The following is an 18,428-nucleotide window of genomic DNA, read 5'->3' on the forward strand; positions in this document are numbered from 1 at the left end:
ATTAGCGAACGGCCATCACGTAGCATGTGCTGTGGCTTTCATGACTTAAAGAGGTGGAGAATCAGACAGAAGGCTCTGTGTGCCACACAAAGCTTTGCACTTAGTAGGTGCACCAAGCCTGCCCCCATGCATGCGGCCAGAGGGCATTCATGGAACTCTTGCTTAGGGAGTGGCCGTGTTTCTGAGGACGACCTGGCCCCTCCGCACTGCGTAGGAGTCCTTATCCCAGAAGGCCTCACCCGCCTCCTGGGAGCACCAAGCACATGACTGCTTGCAAGGCCTGCCCTGGGAGCTGACGAACCCTGCCTATGCCCAGGCCGCTGGGACAGCGCAGGAAACAGCAGGAAATACCTGGGGCCGGCTGGGTGCAAGGGCCAGGGGTGTCTGCTGGGGGGGTGGCAGACCCTCCCTCAGCCCCTTCTCTCTCCACACCTCTGCCCCCAGCCACCAGCCCCTTGCCTGCACCCACCGGTGGAGACAAGAAGCAATGGTCTCACTGGATAGCTGTGTCTCCAAATGTGCCAAGGGCTCTGGAGCACTGGTTTTTGGGGATTCGGAGGGGTCGGCATCTCAGTGGTGAAAAGGTAGCTTTGTGCAGCTCTGTCTTTCAGGGTCCCTTGGACTCACGTGACATGCAGCACCCCCATTCATCCCCCAGAACCATCCCCCATGTCTTGGGGAACTGGGAGGAATAAACAACCCAGCTTTCTTGGCCTGACTCAAAAGTTCAGGAAATTGGAAGGGGCACCCACTGTGGACACCAGCACCAGGTCCAACAAGGGCAGCTCAGAAAGGCCACATGAGGAGACAGGTGCTGGGCTTCCCTGGCAAGATGGGTTGTCCCTGGGGCTCGAAGGGCCCAGCCTTCTGTGCTACTGGGCCAGGCTGCAAACAAAGCTTCGGGGCCTAAGAAGTAAATGTCCATGCGACTCAGGGCCACTGTCACCTGTCCCCCAACGCACCCTGACTCTGTGCACATTGAACCAACATGTGCTTTCTGCGTCCACCTCACTGGGCCCTCACAGGCACACCACAGGCTTGCGTCTGCTGCTGACCACATGGATGGCAAAGAGCTGGGCCCCGAGAAACCTGAGAGCTGCCAAGACGTCAGTGTCCAGCTTCAGGACTGAGGCTGGGGCCTGCCTGCCTGCATGAGTTCCTGGCTTTGACTTCACAGTGTCCCCTGCTCCGCGGGGACTCAGACCTCACAATCACTCACGAACGCTCACGTGCAGCTCCTGTGCAGTCGAAGCAGAGGCTTCCCCAGTCCCAGTGCTCACCGAATTTTCCTCCCAGTCAAGAAGTACGTCTGCATAATCCTGAACACTCCGTGACGCCTGGTGAGAGCTGTCCTTTGACCTCCCGAGGCCTCTGATCTGCAAAGAGAATCAGAACACCCGGGTACTTCCTTACACAGCTGCAAGAGGCAACCAAGGAAAGGTTTTCTCACCTGCAAAGTGGTGATAACGATTGTTATCCTAGAAAGATCTTGTGAGAATGAATATGAATCGGGACATATCAAAGCACTGAGACCAGGGGCTGTCAGACACTGTCCACCATGTTAGCTACGTCATCAGTCCATACCCCAACACTCCGGCAGTCCCACTGGTTGGGATTGCTGCTTCCTCTTTGCATTCCCAGCACTAAGTGGCTACATCTGACTTCCTCATGGGGCTACCTGGAGTTAGGATGACCTACATAGGGATGTTAGTCCTCCAAAGACAAGGACAAGTGTTGATACCCCAAGGCTCCTTCTTTCTAAAGGAAAGAAAGCACACTACGGCATTCAAGTAGTGTAAGAACACATCGTCTCCCCTGCTTCCCACCCAGCATGGCGCATCAGGAGGGAGAGTGTGGCTACATGCCCCCTCACCTCCACCAGCTCCAATGAGTGCCACCAAGTGGACCTCTACAGCCCTCAGCCTGAGACCCAGCCTCACCCTGCCAAGCTCCTGAGGTGCACGTGTGGGTTGGCATCCTCCACAGCCTGCTCGGTCTCTGCTCCCTCTTTTGCTATTTATCCATTGTCTGTTTCCAAACCCAGAACATTGGAAGATACCTGGGCAGGGCATTAAGACAGCAAGCCCCCTGGAGGGCACACACCTGCTTGTGGGTTGGGGCCCAGCATGGAGGTCATCCTACGGCCAAGTTAACATCCAAGAGGCAAATATAAAAATCTACCCTCACCTGTCTCAACCTTTCTCATGAGTGGTCACCATTGCTACAGGTTTGTAAATGTTCACATCAATACATATGACTTCTTTAATACCCTGCTGCTGTGATCCTACTGAGATATAAGATGACTGATAGCAAAAATATTAACATACTATACAATAAAAATTCAAAATAATTTAATATCTTTATTTCAATCTTTATGAACATGGAAAATGTCATTTATAAAATAAATCAAAATGCCTTTAAAAAAAAAAAAGAGGCAAAAATGGAGCCTCTCCATGTGTGCCTTGGCTTCCAGCACCTGCCGTGTCTGCAGAAGACCTTGGTGGCCATGGGACAGTCCAGGGGACAGTCCCTGCGACAGTGGCTCTTGTGGAAAATTCCACAAGTGCTAAAATAATCCCACAAGCAGAAGTTCCTTTCTGTGTAGAAGAGGCCACCATCAGGCAAAGGGTGCCTCCTGGGCCAACTCCTGAAGGAGGTGCTGATGGCTTCTGGCCCCGGCAGCAGGACGCAGCACCGAGTTGTGCTTCTGAAGAAAGAAATATTCTTTCCTTTCCAGAGACGAAATCTTTCATTGTGGTATTTTTCTATGATTTCTGACTCTGTCTTGAAAGCAAGCACAGGATATACTTAAGGGTTATTTATTATAAATGAAGTAAGTGAAAATGCTCTAGAGAAGAAGGAAATATGACCAACAGGAAGAACCGGGAAATCGAGCTTTCCACCGTGCCCCTCTGGCTGGCGTTCCATCTGCCTCTGCTTTCTAGTTTCTCTTCCTCAAACACTGCTCGACTGACAAGAAGGTAACTAGATTCTGCTTTTTCAACAGCAAAAGAGTCATTAATTTTAGTAGTTAAGGTTCTGCAGATCCTGTGCCTTTTCCTCTGTTCTCACCTGTGGTGGGCACTGGGCCCACAGCCTTCCTAGCTGGGATCCTCCACACCCTGTCCACCACCGGGAGGCCCGAGAGAACGAGGCCCGGCAATCCCACAGGGAAACCCCGGCCCCCACCTCCCAGTGGCCAGGGCTTCCCTCCCTCTGCAACTCCTGGCCAAGACCCTCAGGTCCATCTCACACCTACATGGCCAGCAGTGTGGTGGGAAGTGGGCCTCAGCCCTGCTGGGGGCACTGCATGGTGGCTGTTCCCTCCTCCCCTGCATCCGCTCTCTGAGGCCTTTCTTTCTTCATACACTGACTTACTGAGAGTTCAGTATGCTAGTCATTTGGAAGAAAATCCTGGGTTTTCTTCCTGTTTTAGTTCATGTTTGATTTTTTTCTATTGTCTTTCTAAATTGCTGTGCTAGATACAATTGTTCCTTAATAAAATGCTACTCTGCCTGGAAGGGTACCAAATGGAAGATGGCGGGTAGGGCTCAGTTTCCTTCCTCCCCTGGTGGAAGACATTGCTCTCCTGGGGCAGCAGGGCCAGCCAGCCTGATTAGAGGATCAGAGTCAGCCCTCAGCAAGATGCTCTCTGCCTTCCCCCAGCAGACAGCTGGCTAGGCCACTGACTCTCCAGGTCCCTGGGTGGTGCGGGGGGAGCCTGTGTCCCTCCAGGTCCCTGGGTGGTGCAGGGAGTCTGTGACCCTCAATCTGGAGACCCAGTGCAGAGGTCCAAACTCAAGCCATGGCTCTTGGGCCCTTGGGCTCTTGAAATCATTCATCTTGGAATTGGAGATCATGTGGGCACAGCAGAGAGCCCGACTCAGATATTAATTAGTTAGCTAATTAGTTACTTCTGATTGCGTTGGTGGTCACTCTTGATAGAATTTGCCATTAAACACGATTCTTGACAGCAGCGGCTGAGGTTTTAGGGCCACTGCCTACTGAAAGGGGCTGCTTGTGTGCCCGTGGCCAGAGTTAGAAGCCTCAGACTTCATACTGCAACGTCCCCACCGAGATCGGGGCTTCTGCTTTACCAAGGGTGTATGTTTTGACTATCAGAGCACATTTAGCTATAAATATTTAAAAACACTCAGAAAGGCAGAAAGAACTGCTTGAACAAGCAGGATGCTCCCTGCAGGCCACGTGGGAACAGCTCTGTTGCCTGCTGGGCACGCCCTCCACAAGTCCCAGGGGTCCTTGCCAGCACTACGTTTCTGCTCTGCCCCCAAACTAGCAGACATACACACTCCTGTCTGCTGGGCGTGAGTCTGGACACAGCCGGGTTCTCTTTTGTCCAGGTGCAGAGGTCCACAGTTCTCTCTTGAGCTGGGGACCGTAGTGCGATCTGAACCACTTTCACATCCTGGTCTGCATGTGGCTGGAAGAAGGCGTTCAGGGGCCCAGACGGCCCACATCGGCAATTCTGTGCACACAGTGCTGAGGGGGTCATTGAGAGGTTGCTCTGCCAGTGGGGTGATGAGAGGCTAACGGGCCCAAGGGCCTTGCCCTCATTCAGAGCAGAGAGGCAGAGAAGTCCATTCCCAGGTGCCCGAGGCCGGAGCTGGTCCTTCCCCGGCTCCCCTTCCCTGGAGGAGCACTCTGAAGCCAGAGCAGCGGCCGCTTGCAGGGGTCTGCTGATTCACCCTCAGTGGGGCTGCAGTCTGAGGGCAAAACATTGGGAACCCTTTTGGCAGCGTATGTGTGAAATGGCTTTTTAAAAATCAATAGGGAATCAACTGCAAAGTCAATGAACGCTTGGGATAAGTGAAAGGATTCTGTTTCTATGGTCTTCACTCCTCTTCTGGGAAGAGTGCCCATTTTTCCTGACAACACAGTTGCCTTCTAAGTCTGGAAACTTCAGGAGACTCTCAGGGCTCTGCTTTTTCTGCAATTCGCCAGCTTCAGACCACGTGGAGGATTAAACTCCCACTCCTCAGTGTGTTTCTTTGTGCCTTGACCTGGGTAAAGTAGGTGGTCTGTGGGCCAGAAACACCCAGACACAGCACACGGGGTGGGAAAGAGCGTGGCCCCCATTTGATGACCATCCAGAATCTTAAGGGACATTCTGCAGCAGCTTCTGGGCCAGCAGCCTCCAGCTCCTCACTCCAGACCCATCCCGTCTCCTGCGAGGCTGCCTGTAGCTGTGCTTCCTGGGCTGCCCTAGTCTACCATGCTGGACATCTCCCCCGATCTGGTCCATTCCACGCAGGCCACAGCCAGCACCCTCCTACGCAGGATCCCAGCTTGAGCAACAGACCCAGTAAACAGTGCTGAATGTATACCAGGTATGTCACTGTGCAATATCGAAATCAATAACCATTTTTCTATGAACACAATCATAATTGGTAAGTAATATATAAACACGGTTCACTCACTCAAGAATATACATAGTTATTTGTTTATGGCAATCTTTTATTTTTGCTAAGCCATAGTGACTTTCTCTGTTGAGATGTTGACATGCATTTTACTATTTATGTACAGATTGAGTATCCTTTACCCCACATCCTTGGGACCAGAGGGTTTCAGATTTGTGATATTTTCAGATTTTTAAATAGTTGCATTTACTTTACAAGAGGAGCATCTCTAGTCCCATAATCTGAAATCTAAAATGATCTGAAAGTTTGGGGTTTCAGATTGTGGAGTAGAGACACTCATTGTGCACACACGTGCACACACACACACACACACACACACACACACACACACTTGACGTCAGCAATCATATTTTGCCACAGGACAGTTGCTCTCTGTGGAAGGTGTGGAAATGCTCCTTACTGTTGATTCATGCGTTTACACTGACACCATTGGTTGACAGAAACCTGCCATCTTGGTGCTAATCCAGGCATCCCTCAGATGCAGAGAGCACCGGGTGGCTCTCGCCATGGCTGCTGCTGGTCTTGGGCTGGCACGTGCCCTGGGCAGGAGTTTGCAGGGGTCTTTCACCGCCTTGCTCATCCTGTGAGGCAAACTCTCTTCAGATTACACACTAAAGAAAGTGGACAGGAGCGTGCAGAGAAGCTGGGATGGGATCCTCCACTGAAGCCATGGGCAGCCAGGGTCTGAGTGGCTCTCCAGGGGACCTCGCGGTGCCTCCTGTGAATGCCACTGGTCACTGGGCCCCAGGAGGCGGGTTGCCCCTCCAGGCTGTCCATGGTGGGAGGCTGCTGGGGAGGACCCCGCCTCCACTCTAGCACCCTCCTGCCATAAGCCTTCTGCCTCTGCTCAGCGGGAGCAGTGGCTTTTATTTAGTGCTGAGATCTGCCAGGCTGCGGTGAGAGCGACACCGTCACTTACGGAATGCTTACGTGCCCTATGACAGGTGTCAACTCAGCTGAAACTCTCGAGGTCCCATGGGGTCGTTCTTATTATTACTGCCCTTCACTGAGGCGGGCAGAGGGGAACTGGCTGAAGATTCAGAAGGGCATCTGAGCCGGCCAGGCACGTGTGACTGAGGCAAAACCAGGCCTGGCTAGCCAGCTGGCACACAAGGTGGGAGGCACTGCTGCAGTGGGGGACTTCTGGGGAGAAGCCCGCCGGGTGTTGGAGTCTGAGCCCACCCTCCTAAGCTCTGCCATTGCCAGGCAAGGGAAGCCCTGAGCCCTGCAGGAGGGGGACGGCCAGAATCCAGGGGCCCCTCAGCTCACACGTCCTGGAACATCCAGTGTGTTGAAGTGCTCCTGCTTTGGCCGTCCGGGGTGGCCTCCCTGGCACCACGCCCTTGAGGGAAGGCTGTCCTCAGCCCAGCCCTCTACACCATCCACACCCTGTCCTCCCATGTTCTGGTCCCTCCCTGGTGTCCTGAAGCACAGGCGTCCACACAGGCCTGGCAGAGGCAGCCTGGAGCACCAGACACCAGTGCCATGGTGGCCCCTGATGCACAGCAGACTCCAGGCTTCTTTCCTTCGACAGCACCCTGGGCTGGAGAGCGGAGCAGTGTTTCTAACGTGGCACGGAGTGTAGACCTCAAGTGCTCCCTGACAGCAGGGGCCCTGGGAAAGGCTGGAAAGATGTGCTTGGAAAGGTGGGGATGGCAGGAGGATCTGAGCGCCCCTGTGGTGCACTGAGTGCACAGGCACATGCCCAGGAGGATGGCACATGCTGAGGACTGGGACATGGGCCTGCACCAGCGTCCAAGGGGACGTGAGGCAAGCCAATGCAGGGTGGGGAGGGCACTGGCAGCAGCCAGCACCCTGGCCAAGAGCCCCCACACCTCCTGCTCCTTCCCTTAGAGTGGGAGGGGACTCTGCTGGAACCAGCGCCAGGGCAGCTCAGTCTAGGTGTCCTCCACACACTGGAGGGCACATGATGAGACCAGGCCACTTGCTCCCAGAAGTTCCTGGGTGTCTTACAAAGGCAGAAAAACTGGAGGGACAGTGTTTAGTCAGCTTTTCATTTTGGTGACCAAAAGACATGACAAGAAAAATTCTAAGGAGGAAAAGTTTATTTGGGGCTCCTGGTTTCATAGGTTCAGTCCATGGGCAGCTGACTCCATTGCTCAGGGCCCAGGACAAGGCAGAGCATCATGGCAGAAGGGTGTGGCCCAAGAAAGCAGCTGGGAAGTGGTTTCAGACAGCAGAGAGAGAGCCCCAGCTCAACAAGGACAAAATGTAAACCCAAAGGCACAGCCCCAGGGATCCACCTCCGCCAGCCGCACCCCTGCCACTACCAGCTACCCCTGCCACCGTCACTACCAGCTACCCCTGCCAGGGGATTAACACACTGATTATGTCAGGACCCAGCCCACTCATGTCACCTCTGGGCCTTTTTCATTGTCTCACACATGTGCTTTGGGGGACGCTGCACATCTTCACCACAACAGACCAAGTCGAGGGGAGCCCTGGAGTCTGCCTGCACCCCCACCCCTGGGTGCTCTTTGGTTGGAAGCTTAGGCTTCTGTTACAGAACAGGGAGCGGCAGGCAGTGCTGTGCCGGCGTTGGCACGGGTGTCCTGTTAGGAAAAGCCTGTCCCCAGCGTCCTGAAGGAACAGGCCACCCTGACAGTCACCGGAGGGGCAGGCAAGGCTGCCTTTCGGCACCTGCCAGCACCTGTGGTGTAGACGCCCCCACCACCGACTTCACGCTGCCAGTGGTGCCTCTGAACGCGCGGTGGGAAAAGACGCACCACGCTGCAGAGTGCGGGGGCAGCTCAAGCGTGCCCCCGCACCCCTGCCTCTGCGGTACTCTGGCTTAAGGGCCTCCACCAGCAGCCTGGGCAGCGGCAGCCCCCAGGAGTCCCCAAGCACTGTGACATCCCCTGCAGGGTGGTGCCTTCTGCACAGTCACCTCCCATCTCTCCTGATCCCTGGAGCCATCCGCCTCCCCCGAGGAGCCTGTGCATGGGCTGCAGACCTCCAACAGGCTAGTTTTAAATAAATCCATTTAGGAGAGTTTAGAGTGGGCCCAGTGACTACTGGCCCAGTGACTACTGAAGTGGAGCCTGGCCTGTGCCCCTCTGCCTCACCAGGGTTTCCACGACTCTGTCCTGCCAGCCCCTCAGTTCTGGACCTGGTGATCAGCTCTGATAGCCCAGCATGGCTCCGGACACTGAGTGGCTGGGATTCAAGCTCCTGGGCATGGACACACAGAGCCCTTCCCAGAGAGCTTCAGACCAGTGGTGCAGGGGAGGGAGGTCTCCCACTGAGCCACTTTCGGGCTGGTGGGATGGCAAGGCACCCCAAGAATCAAAGGGCAAGAGGGCAAGGCAGTAGGACATGATGCGTCCATTTCAATAGGCAGTTTGACAAAAACTTTTCTAAAACAATAGGCTTTATTATTTTAAAGTAGTGTATACAAGTGGTGAAGAATCCAAGCAGATTCAGAGAGGGGCCTTAGCCCCGGTGTCCAGGGCCTGTCCCCTCCAGCCCTCCTCCCTAACTGGCCTCTACCTATGCAGGAAGCTACTGGGGCCTGGTCTATCCTGCTACCAGGAGCTAGTCACCCAGAATCATAATCTGGGTCTCAGGGAGGCTGTTTTTCATCCACAGTGGTGGTTTGCTTTGGTTTTAAAAGGCTAATCTACTATGTTTTGTTTCATAAAAGTCAGATCTGCCTATTTCAGGAAATACAGAGAATGCAAAACTTTGGAAATGTAGGTTTTTCTGTGCAGGAGTCAGGGTGAGGGAGCGTCTGGGTGAGCTGGCACTCAATCCTGCAGGTAGAGTCAAGCAGTGACCTTCAGTGTGTGGCCTCTAGAGGGCTGAAGAGGAGGAAGAAGCCTTTCTCTCTGGCTGGCTGTCCTCAAGCTGGGACGTTGGTCTTCCTCTAGCTCTGCTCCAACTTGGACTGGGACCTACACCACTGTATAGGTGGCTCCCCTGGGCATCTAGCTGCCCACCGGGGATCTTGGACTTCTCAGTCTGAAATGATTAATCTGAATTGTCAACTTGATTGATTAAGAGATGTCCAAGATTAAGAGGTTCTGGGTGTGTCCATGAGGGCGTGTCTAGGAATGATTGGCATGTCGGATAGCGAACTGAAGTGGAGCCCCTCCCTAAGCGTGGGCAGCACCATAATAGGCTGGAGGCTTAGATAGACTCAAAGTTGGGAAAACAAGGAAGCATCAGCAAACGCAAGCTCCCTTGGGGTTTTTTTTTATTTCTTTTAATTGATTTTTTATTTGTTTTGATTAGTTGCACATGACAGTAGAATGCATTTATACATTTTGATGGATCATTCATAGATGGAGTGTGATCTCTCATTTTTCTGTTGCACATACCGTAGGATCACATCAGTCACGCAGTCATACGTGGACATGGCGTAATCATGTCTGCTTCGGTTCTCGAGCAGGTTCTTGATTGCTGCTGTGCTTGCCTGAGGATGTCAGACTCTCGCTCCTTCACTCTTCCAAGGAGGACGCTGCCAGTGACTTTTCCAGGGAGTTTCCGGAAGGCTGTGGTCTTAGATGAGGGCAGCACCATGGATCCCTCTTGTTCTGAGGCTTCCATCTCCTGGACTGCACAGCAACTGGTTCCTCCAGCTCTCCAGCCTGCACACGGCCATGGTGGACTGTCCAGCTTCTGGTGGTATAAGCCAATCTAATATGTCCCCTTTTATGCTTGTACCTCCTGCTCTTCTGCTGCTCTAGAGAACCCTGAGTAATCTCAGCCTCTATCACATGACCCAGCTCCTTATAGTAAGCCTCACCCTCTTTCTCAGAAAGAGCCTGAGACACCACATGTTCTGGTTCTGGCACAACATCAAGCACATGGTTTTGAATCACTGAATGAATCAGTAAGCAAATGAAAATGAGACAGAAAAGGGCCAGCACGGGTGGCCGGGCTGCCAGGGCTGCCCTGCCAGGAAGGCTGGACAGGGACAGTCTAGGGAAGGGAAGCTGAGGAGCAAGCTCTGGGAAGGAGGAGCCTGTGGAGCAGGGGTGTAAGCAGCCTGGGCAGACCGGGCAGGGCCGACGGTGCCCAGGGTGAGGGGCGCCAGGGCATGAGCAGCTGTGACCTCACCCCTGAGCCTTGGGAAGGAGGAGCCTGTGGAGCAGGGGTGTAAGCAGCCTGGGCAGACCGGGCAGGGCCGACGGTGCCCAGGGTGAGGGGCGCCAGGGCATGAGCAGCTGTGACCTCACCCCTGAGCCTTGGGAAGGTGCGATGCTGTCATTTGGGATCTAGAGGCAGGGCGTGTGGGAACCTGGTATGCTCCTCGTCGGGTGAACATGCTGGCTGCTGCTGAACTGCACACCCGGAGGGTTTCGGAGGTGAAACCGGGGCCCAAGTGTTTAAAGAAGAGCTCAGAAGTGAGGGAGGGATTGGAGCGCCATAAGCATCCTCAGACAGCAGGAGAAATCAGGAAGTGGGTGTGACCTGCAAGTGGGACGGACAGGGCATGCTGTGCTCCCTGCTCTGCCCTCCGTGCAGGACTGAGCTCTTCTTCCTGCAAAGTGCAGGCTGTGCAGGGGACAGAGGGCTCTGCCTCTTGGCCTGCCGGGAGTCCCCAGATCAAGGGCTCTGGATCCAGCACAGATTCCTTGGAAGCAAATTGTCCATGTGCCTTTGGGTGGGAAACTGGAGCAAACGGAACAGGGAGGGGTTGGCATCAGCTTCTGCAGAGCGCTGCCCTTGCGTCCCTGCAGACTGTGCCAGGAGCTGAGGGAGGTGGCGTCCCCACTGGCTTCGCTGTGTCAAGCCAGCACCAACAAGGCTGAGTTTGTAGAAGCATGTGTGCAGCTGACATCCCGGAGACAGACTGCACACGCCGGCGCCCGGGACAGCTGAGACAGACAGCAAGTGACAAAAAAGAGCTCGTGATAGATGAGGAAACCCATTAGTGAAATGAGAGGGGGTGAACTTTAAATGTAAAGTATCAATCATCCAGCACTGGGCTGCGGGGACACGAATAAATCACAGTGCGTGAGGGATTGGCGGCTCAGGGCCACCCGAGGCCGCGTCCCTGGATCTGACTCCATTCCTGGAGACACAGACGGTTCGTGAAGGCCACCAGTCGTGGCCCCTCCTTGTGTGCTGCACTCCTCAAACCCAGCCTGTGCCTTTTACAAGGAGTGGAGGGAGCCATCCCGTCAGGGTCCTTAAGACCTCCCGCAAACCCAGCCACTCCGCCCACACGCCTGGAGAGCTCCGCCGTGAAGTCTAAGTGATGTGGAATAAGCAGCTTAAAGGTGTATGGCCAGAGCCTGTGGCCAGCAAACCTTTCCGCGCTGTGAGGGTCGCCCACAGCCAAGCCTCTCCAGGTCTCTCCCAGAATCCTCCCCGAACGTAGAGTTTGCCGCCAACCTGCAGGAAAACAGGGCGGCAAAGCCTGTGTGTTTAAGAACCTCTGTTGAGAACAGCGTCGTGCTCACGAGCAAGCATCGACAAGGGGAGCCTGGAGAATCTAGCAGTGGCTCAGGACGGGGATGCTGAGCACAGAGAGGGAAGCAGAGTCTGGGGCAGAGCCAGGGAGAGGGCAGGGGGCCCGGGGGAAAAGCTGCTGGGGTGGTGGCAGAGGCAGCCCAGAGGCTGCAGGGCAGGGCTGGAGAGAGTCTGTGACCAGGAGTCCTGGGGAACAGGTTCTTCAAGGTGCAAGAGTGGCCAGGCCCATGATAGGGAGGGAAGGCGGGAGGAGGCCCAGTGTCTACCAGCCCAACCCTGGTGGAGGGAGCTGGTTGAAGAGGAGGCTGAAGGCCCAGGAGGACCCTGGACAGCAGTGGAACAGGGCCGTGGAGGGGACAAGAGGCCATGGGCCCAGAATCCTCAAGGAGAAGCTGGACAGGAGGGTGAGGCACAGGCCTGGGGTCAGTTCCTGCAAGGGGGTAGGAGCTAAGCCTTCCTGCTGAGGGTGAGGAGCAGGTGCCCTGGGACCGAGGAGCCAGAAGGGAGCTGGAAACCACCCTTGGGGTCAGGGATTGGCTAGAAGCCCCAGGTAGATGCTAGCACCCTTCTGCTCAGATCCCGGCTTCTCACCCACAACCTGGTGGGGGCGGAAGTGGCACCAGTCTAGAGCCCCACGGAGGCCTTGCCGTCTGACTGAGTGGAAAGCAGGATGAGGGAGTTGAGGAACTAGGAGAGGAGGGACCGAAGCTGAGTAGACAAGAGCTGGCACACAGGAGGTGGATGGCAGGCGCCCTGTGCGTGCATGTGCAGCATATCGGTGTGTGTCCCCTTCCTCCGGGTCCCTCCTGCTTGGTGCTGGGGAGTCAGTGAGGCCTGGGGCTGCTCTCAAGCCCCATCCTGGTCAGGTGGAAAAAAGCCGGGCTGCCCTGTCCTGCACCAAGTGCCACACACTGGACGTCCTGAAATAGCAGAGAGGTCTCACGGCTCGCAGGCTCTCTGAAGCCGAGGCGTCAGCGGGGCGAGCGCCCTCTGCAGGCGCCAGGGGAGAATGCTCCCTTGCTTCCAGAGGCCCGGCAGTCTCCTGTTCAGTGACTCGTGGCCACAGTCCACCAGTGTCCTCCTCCTTCGAAACACGGCCTTCTTCCTGCGTGTCTCTGCTCACGGCTCTCTCCTCGTAAGGACCCCCGTCACTGCATGCAGGGCCGCCCAGTCCAGCACGGCCTCATCTTAACTGGGTCACATCTGCAAAGACTATTTCTGAATAAGGTTGCATCCCCTGCTACTGGGGTGGAACTTCTGCATATCTTTGGGGGGTGGGACACAAACAAGTCAGCCCACATGCCACAAACCCGGCTTGGGAGAGTCTGTCCTAAGTAGCTGCCCAACCAGTCAGAAGGGACCTGAGCGGGCAGTGTGGTGGCCTGAGCTCTCTTCTCCCCAACACGTGGTCAGGGTGCTGGGAAGCCCAGGGTGCGGGAAGGGTCTAGAGATACACCACAGCGTTCGCTTTTCCTTGTCTCAAAAGCAGCACAAAAAGACATTGTGGGTGACCCCAAGGGATGCTTTGGACTCTCCCGGACGCAGGAGGATACAGGGCTTCCTAGGGGAGAAGGACAGGCAGAAGCAGAGCCCCCAGGGGTGGCTCTCGCAGTGACTGGAGGAGGAGGGGACCCGTCCTCTTTGCCCCCAGGTGGTCGAGGGAGCGGGGGGGGGGGGGGGGCGTCTCCAGCAGCACCCGGGCTCCTGCCTCTGCCTGTGCACAGCCGCCGTGAGCACGCCACATCCTGACAGAGCGCAGCTTGCTGGGCACACCGTCCCCTGTCAATGTCAGCAGCAGCCGCAGCCGCGGAGGAGGGAAGCCAGGAGAGGAGGGCTGTGGCTTGTGACCTCGGCAGCACTCTGCTCATCACGGCAGTGGAATAAAATTAACGGGATACTTGAGAAATCGCAGTTGGACTGAGAAATCAACTCAGTGATTGCGCTGCTGCGTGTAACGGTGGAGTTCGGGTTGCAGCGGTGGAGAGCCAGGCAAGACGGCACTTCCTGAGAGTTCACTGACGTTTCTGCGTCGTCCTGCAGAGTGGAATCCACATGCGAGAGCAAGACCGAATGGGGAGGACCGGACACGGCCAGCACGGGTGCCCGGCTGACGCAGACGGACTCCAGGTGGCTACTTCTCGATCCGTAGCCTGGGTTGAAGCCTGGGCTGAAGGCTGGGTGGAGGCAGTTCTCTCTTTTCCATTCAGCCTTCTCTCTTTAAATAACTCCAGGCTTGGGCTGCCCCGTCCCTTCTCCGGTCTCCTGTTAATTAATACAAACATGCTTTCTTCTGGGGCTGGCAAAAGAGGCTTTGAAATTTGGTGGGAAAATTGTTTGATGTTCAAAATTCATTTTTAGGAATGACACCAACTTTCATGCCTTTCTTTGGTTTAGAATAATGTCTGGGCCAGCACCTCTCAAGAGAGGAAGGAGCAGGGCAAGCCCCTCTCCCCAGAGAAGCCACAGGCCACCGCATCCCCAGTTGGGTCCTGGTGGCCCCCTGTGGTTGTGTGTTCCCTTCTCTTTCCCTCCCCACCATTCACCATCCTGAACACAGGCTTTGGGATAGGGCACACATTCCCCAAGCAGAGGAGACTTTCTGGGTGCTGCTGAGACCCGCAAGCATTTGAGGGCAGATCCATTCCAGACTGCCCAGGTCCTTGGGAGTGCTGGGTCTTTGGGAGTGCTGGGTCCTTGGGAGTGCTGTGTCCTTGGGAGTGCTGGGTCTTTGGGAGTGCTGGGTCCTTGGGAGTGCTGGGTCCTTGGGAGTGCTGGGTCTTTGGGAGTGTTGGGTCCTTGGGAGTGCTGGGTCCTTGGGAGTGCTGGGTCTTTGGAGTGCTGGGTCCTTGGGAGTGCTGGGTCTTTGGAGTGCTGGGTCCTTGGGAGTGCTGGGTCCTTGGGAGTGCTGGGTCTTTGGAGTGCTGGGTCCTTGGGAGTGCTGGGTCAAGTCCAGGCTGAAAACATACCACACGTGAAGGGCTCACAAAGAGACTCAAAAGACAGTCCCCAGGCAGGTGAGGGAGTCCAGAGGGGACAGGAAGTAGAAGCCCAGTGAATGGTGGTCCAGAGCTGCTCCCAGCCCTTGGCCTGAAGGGCTGAGGAAGAAAAGTCACCAAACCAGAGGAAGCAGGCAGAGGACTGCACAGCCGAGCCAGGGCCCTGAGGAGACCAGGGCAGCCAGGAGGGCTCAGGGGAGCTGCAGGACACAGGAGCCCTGCTCCTTAGGTGACCCTACTCAGAATTTGAAGGCAGGGGGCCTGGCTGCTGCTGCCCTCCCAGAGCAGGCTCCCAGCACAGAGCCAGCCAGAGATGGGAGCAGTGCTGGGTGACGGATGGGCCACCTTGAGTTCCAACGTGTCCTGACACACATGGGACGAGGCCACCCAGCCGAACAGGGAAGGGATCCCCAGGTGCCCAGCACGCTCTGGGCTACCCAGTTCCACCTGCTTCTCTTCCAACCTCACTAAGGGAAAAATGTCACTGGGCAGTTCAATATGTTGTGTCCACATGCCTGAACAGCGCTAGACTCCGGGTTTTCTCTGCTTCCTGGCGGGCGCTTGACATTTCCTAGCAGTCGGCTCATTTAGAAACATCAATTCATTAACGTGCATTCTAACCATTTGTGCTGGGCCCCTCATCCGTCAGCTGTGACCAGCGATCTTTCATCATTAGTTACTGCTCTCTGCTTGGATCCGGGTTCCTCTGCCGACATGCCTGTCCCAGCATCTCCTCCAGCCTGTACTGGAGAGAGTCGGACACATACCCAAGGCCCCCTCACCCTAGACAGAAAGACGATGCATGGCCTGCCTTGGGGGCAAGGGGAGGGGAAGACGATCACACACTGGCCAGCAAGGGACAGAGAGTCACCAAACTTCAAGCTCAGTAGGGGTCAGTGGGAGAAGCCCAAGACCCTGAAGCACAGGTAGCATGGGGACCCCACTCCCGCTGGGTCAAGGAAGTCGCCCCAGGAGTGTGGGCTTAAACCCAGCACCAAGGACAGCCGGTAACAGCACAGAGGGAAAGGGAGGAGGGGAAGGCCCACCAGGGGACCCAGGGCACAGCATGGACAGGCCTGTGCTGGGGAAGACAGGGAGTCAGCAAGGGGTGGCACCTATAGAGGGCTGTGCCATGAAGAGAGGGGCCTGGGCAGGACCCGGGTCTGCGGGCACCTGGGGCACCTGCCTTCATCTCCACGGGTGGAGCATCAAGGGACCACAGGCTGGCAGTGCTGTGGCCCGTGCCCAGGTTAAAGGCAGACCCCAGCCACAGGGTGGAGAGAGGACAGGTGTGGGCAGCAGGCAGGACGCAGGGCCAGGGGCGGGCAAGGGTCAGGCCGGCCAGGGTGGTCTGAGTGGTGGGCTGTGGGGTCCAGGGGAGCCAGGTGTCTCAAAAGCACAGGGCACATGTGCCTGCTCTCGTCTGGGCACCTGGTCGTGGAGGGGGCTCCTGGGTCCTCCATCTCTCCTACCCGTGGGAAGAATCAGCCGTGAATAGGCCTGTCACACACACACAGGCCCAAAGGTTGTTGTCTACTCCTCGCGGCCCAGAGCCCTCCCCAGGGTCTGTCCAGCAGGAGGCGCACAGTGGACACTCAGGCCACGTCTGCCAGTGGAGGGGCCTCCACTGGCTCCTGCAGCTGGACAGTCACTGGCCGAGTCAGGACACGGACCCAGAGACCTTGGTCTTTGTGTCCCCTCCAACCACGCCCTGCATGTTCAGGAGAAGCTTGGGAGGCCACACAAAGCCACTAACGTAGAGGGAGCTGCCTCCCCTGAGGTGGACGACCTGGAACGGGTCACATGATGGCTGCAGACTGGAGGGCAGCGGGCAGTGTGGCTGCCTCGGGCACTTGCTTCCGAGTCCCACTGGAGATGTGAATGGGGACTGACCTACTTTAGCCAAGGGAGGAACGGAGCAACCAGGAGGACTGCAGTGAACAGAGAAGGCTGTCACCATCCCCAGCACACACAGATGTGCCGCAGCCTCCCAGTGCCCGCCCCCGTGAGGGCAGGACTGCCAAGCTCAGGGAGGCGGGCTCCTGGCATGCCCCAGTTCCAGAGCACAGCGGAGCCCCGCACCCCGCGGAGCCCAGCACATCAGGCTATTTATGTCTCATGTTCCTGCTGGGAATATCTACGTGGAACACTAAAACCTAGATTCGTTGGCCAAAAGGAGCTTCTTTTAATTTGTGGGGGACTTGGACCTGCCTTCAGCGGGAGCTGGGAGGAGAGCGGGAGCGGGCGCCCCTCCCCTTGCTCCCTTTCTGCCGTCTCCGTCTCCAGCCCGGGGAGCTGATGGCAGGCCTTTTTCTATTGATAGCTGGAATTTGTCATCAGCAGCCTGAGTACTCTGCAATCAGCGTGCAACTGAACGGTGTCAGGGAGAAAATGGGAACGAAGCTCGGGCCAAACTCCTGCTGCGTCCAGAGCTGCCCGAGACCTCCCTGCAAGCAGATCCTGGAGCTACCTGCTTGGGAAAACCCTGGGGTCCTGGTGGCCACGGCCCAGAGCAAGCCCTGGTTCTTGTGGTTCTGGAGGAACCAGCAGTCCCTACCCTAAAAAGACACAGAGACACAGCCTTACCTGCTCAGAGACACTGCAGGCTCTGGTCAGCTAAGCTGCGGAACAAAGCAAGAAGCCTGACCTTGAAGATGTGCTCGGGTGGCGTCCACTTCACCCACCTGCCCCACGTCAGAGTGGCCCAGGGCCAGCAGAACCCATGGGATGGTTCCAATGTGGCCCTCAAAGTCCATATGTGGACACTCAGTCCCCAGATTCACATATTGATGCATTTGGGAGGCAGGGACCTGGAGAGGCACTGGAGTTAGACAAGGTCATGCTAGAGGGGCCCTGGGGTGGGGGAATCAGCCTTCTAAGAGAGGAGGAGAGGACCGAGCCTGCAGTCACCCCTGCCCACTGCCTTCCCATGTGCTGTGCTGTGATGCACTACAAAGCTGCCGGATGCCGGCACCTGGGTCATGGACTTCCTGCCTCCAGACGGTGAGAAATGACGTTCTTTGTTTATAAATTATCCAGCTATTCTGCTATAGCAGCAAAAGAAATGGACAGAGAAAAGTTTTGACTCCAGCTGGTTTCAACCAAAGCCTAGGGAGGCATGGAGCCCAGGACAAGGCAGAGGGCAGTCAGGGCCGGGTCCGTGTCCTGCTCTCTCATGGTGGCTGCCCTTACTCTGCTTCTCCTGTCCAGTTCCAGGCAAGGGCTCCAGCCCGACCCCAGGCCTTGGGCCAGCAGCCCCAACCTCCCAGCACGGGTCCCACCTTGGGTTTATGGCTCCTTGGGCTCCTTCCCTTCCCAGCCTCCCCAGCCCTGTTGGTGAGTGGCACTGTTCCAACAGTGACCCAGTCTTCAGTCATGGCAGCACATCTTTACACTGAAGTGTCAGCCACGCACTGTTGGGAAGTGTCTGCTGGTGTCAGGCTGCGTGAGGAGCGCCTCTTGCTGCCGCCCCGGCTTGCGCCCTGGTTCATCCGGAGACGCCACACGCCCCTCAGGACGCTTCCTTGTCTCCCCTCTGTGCTCCCCGAGACTG

The sequence above is a fragment of the Sciurus vulgaris genome (assembly GCF_902686455.1).
Source record: "Sciurus vulgaris genome assembly, chromosome: 4".
In the NCBI taxonomy this organism is placed as follows: Eukaryota; Metazoa; Chordata; class Mammalia; order Rodentia; family Sciuridae; genus Sciurus; species Sciurus vulgaris.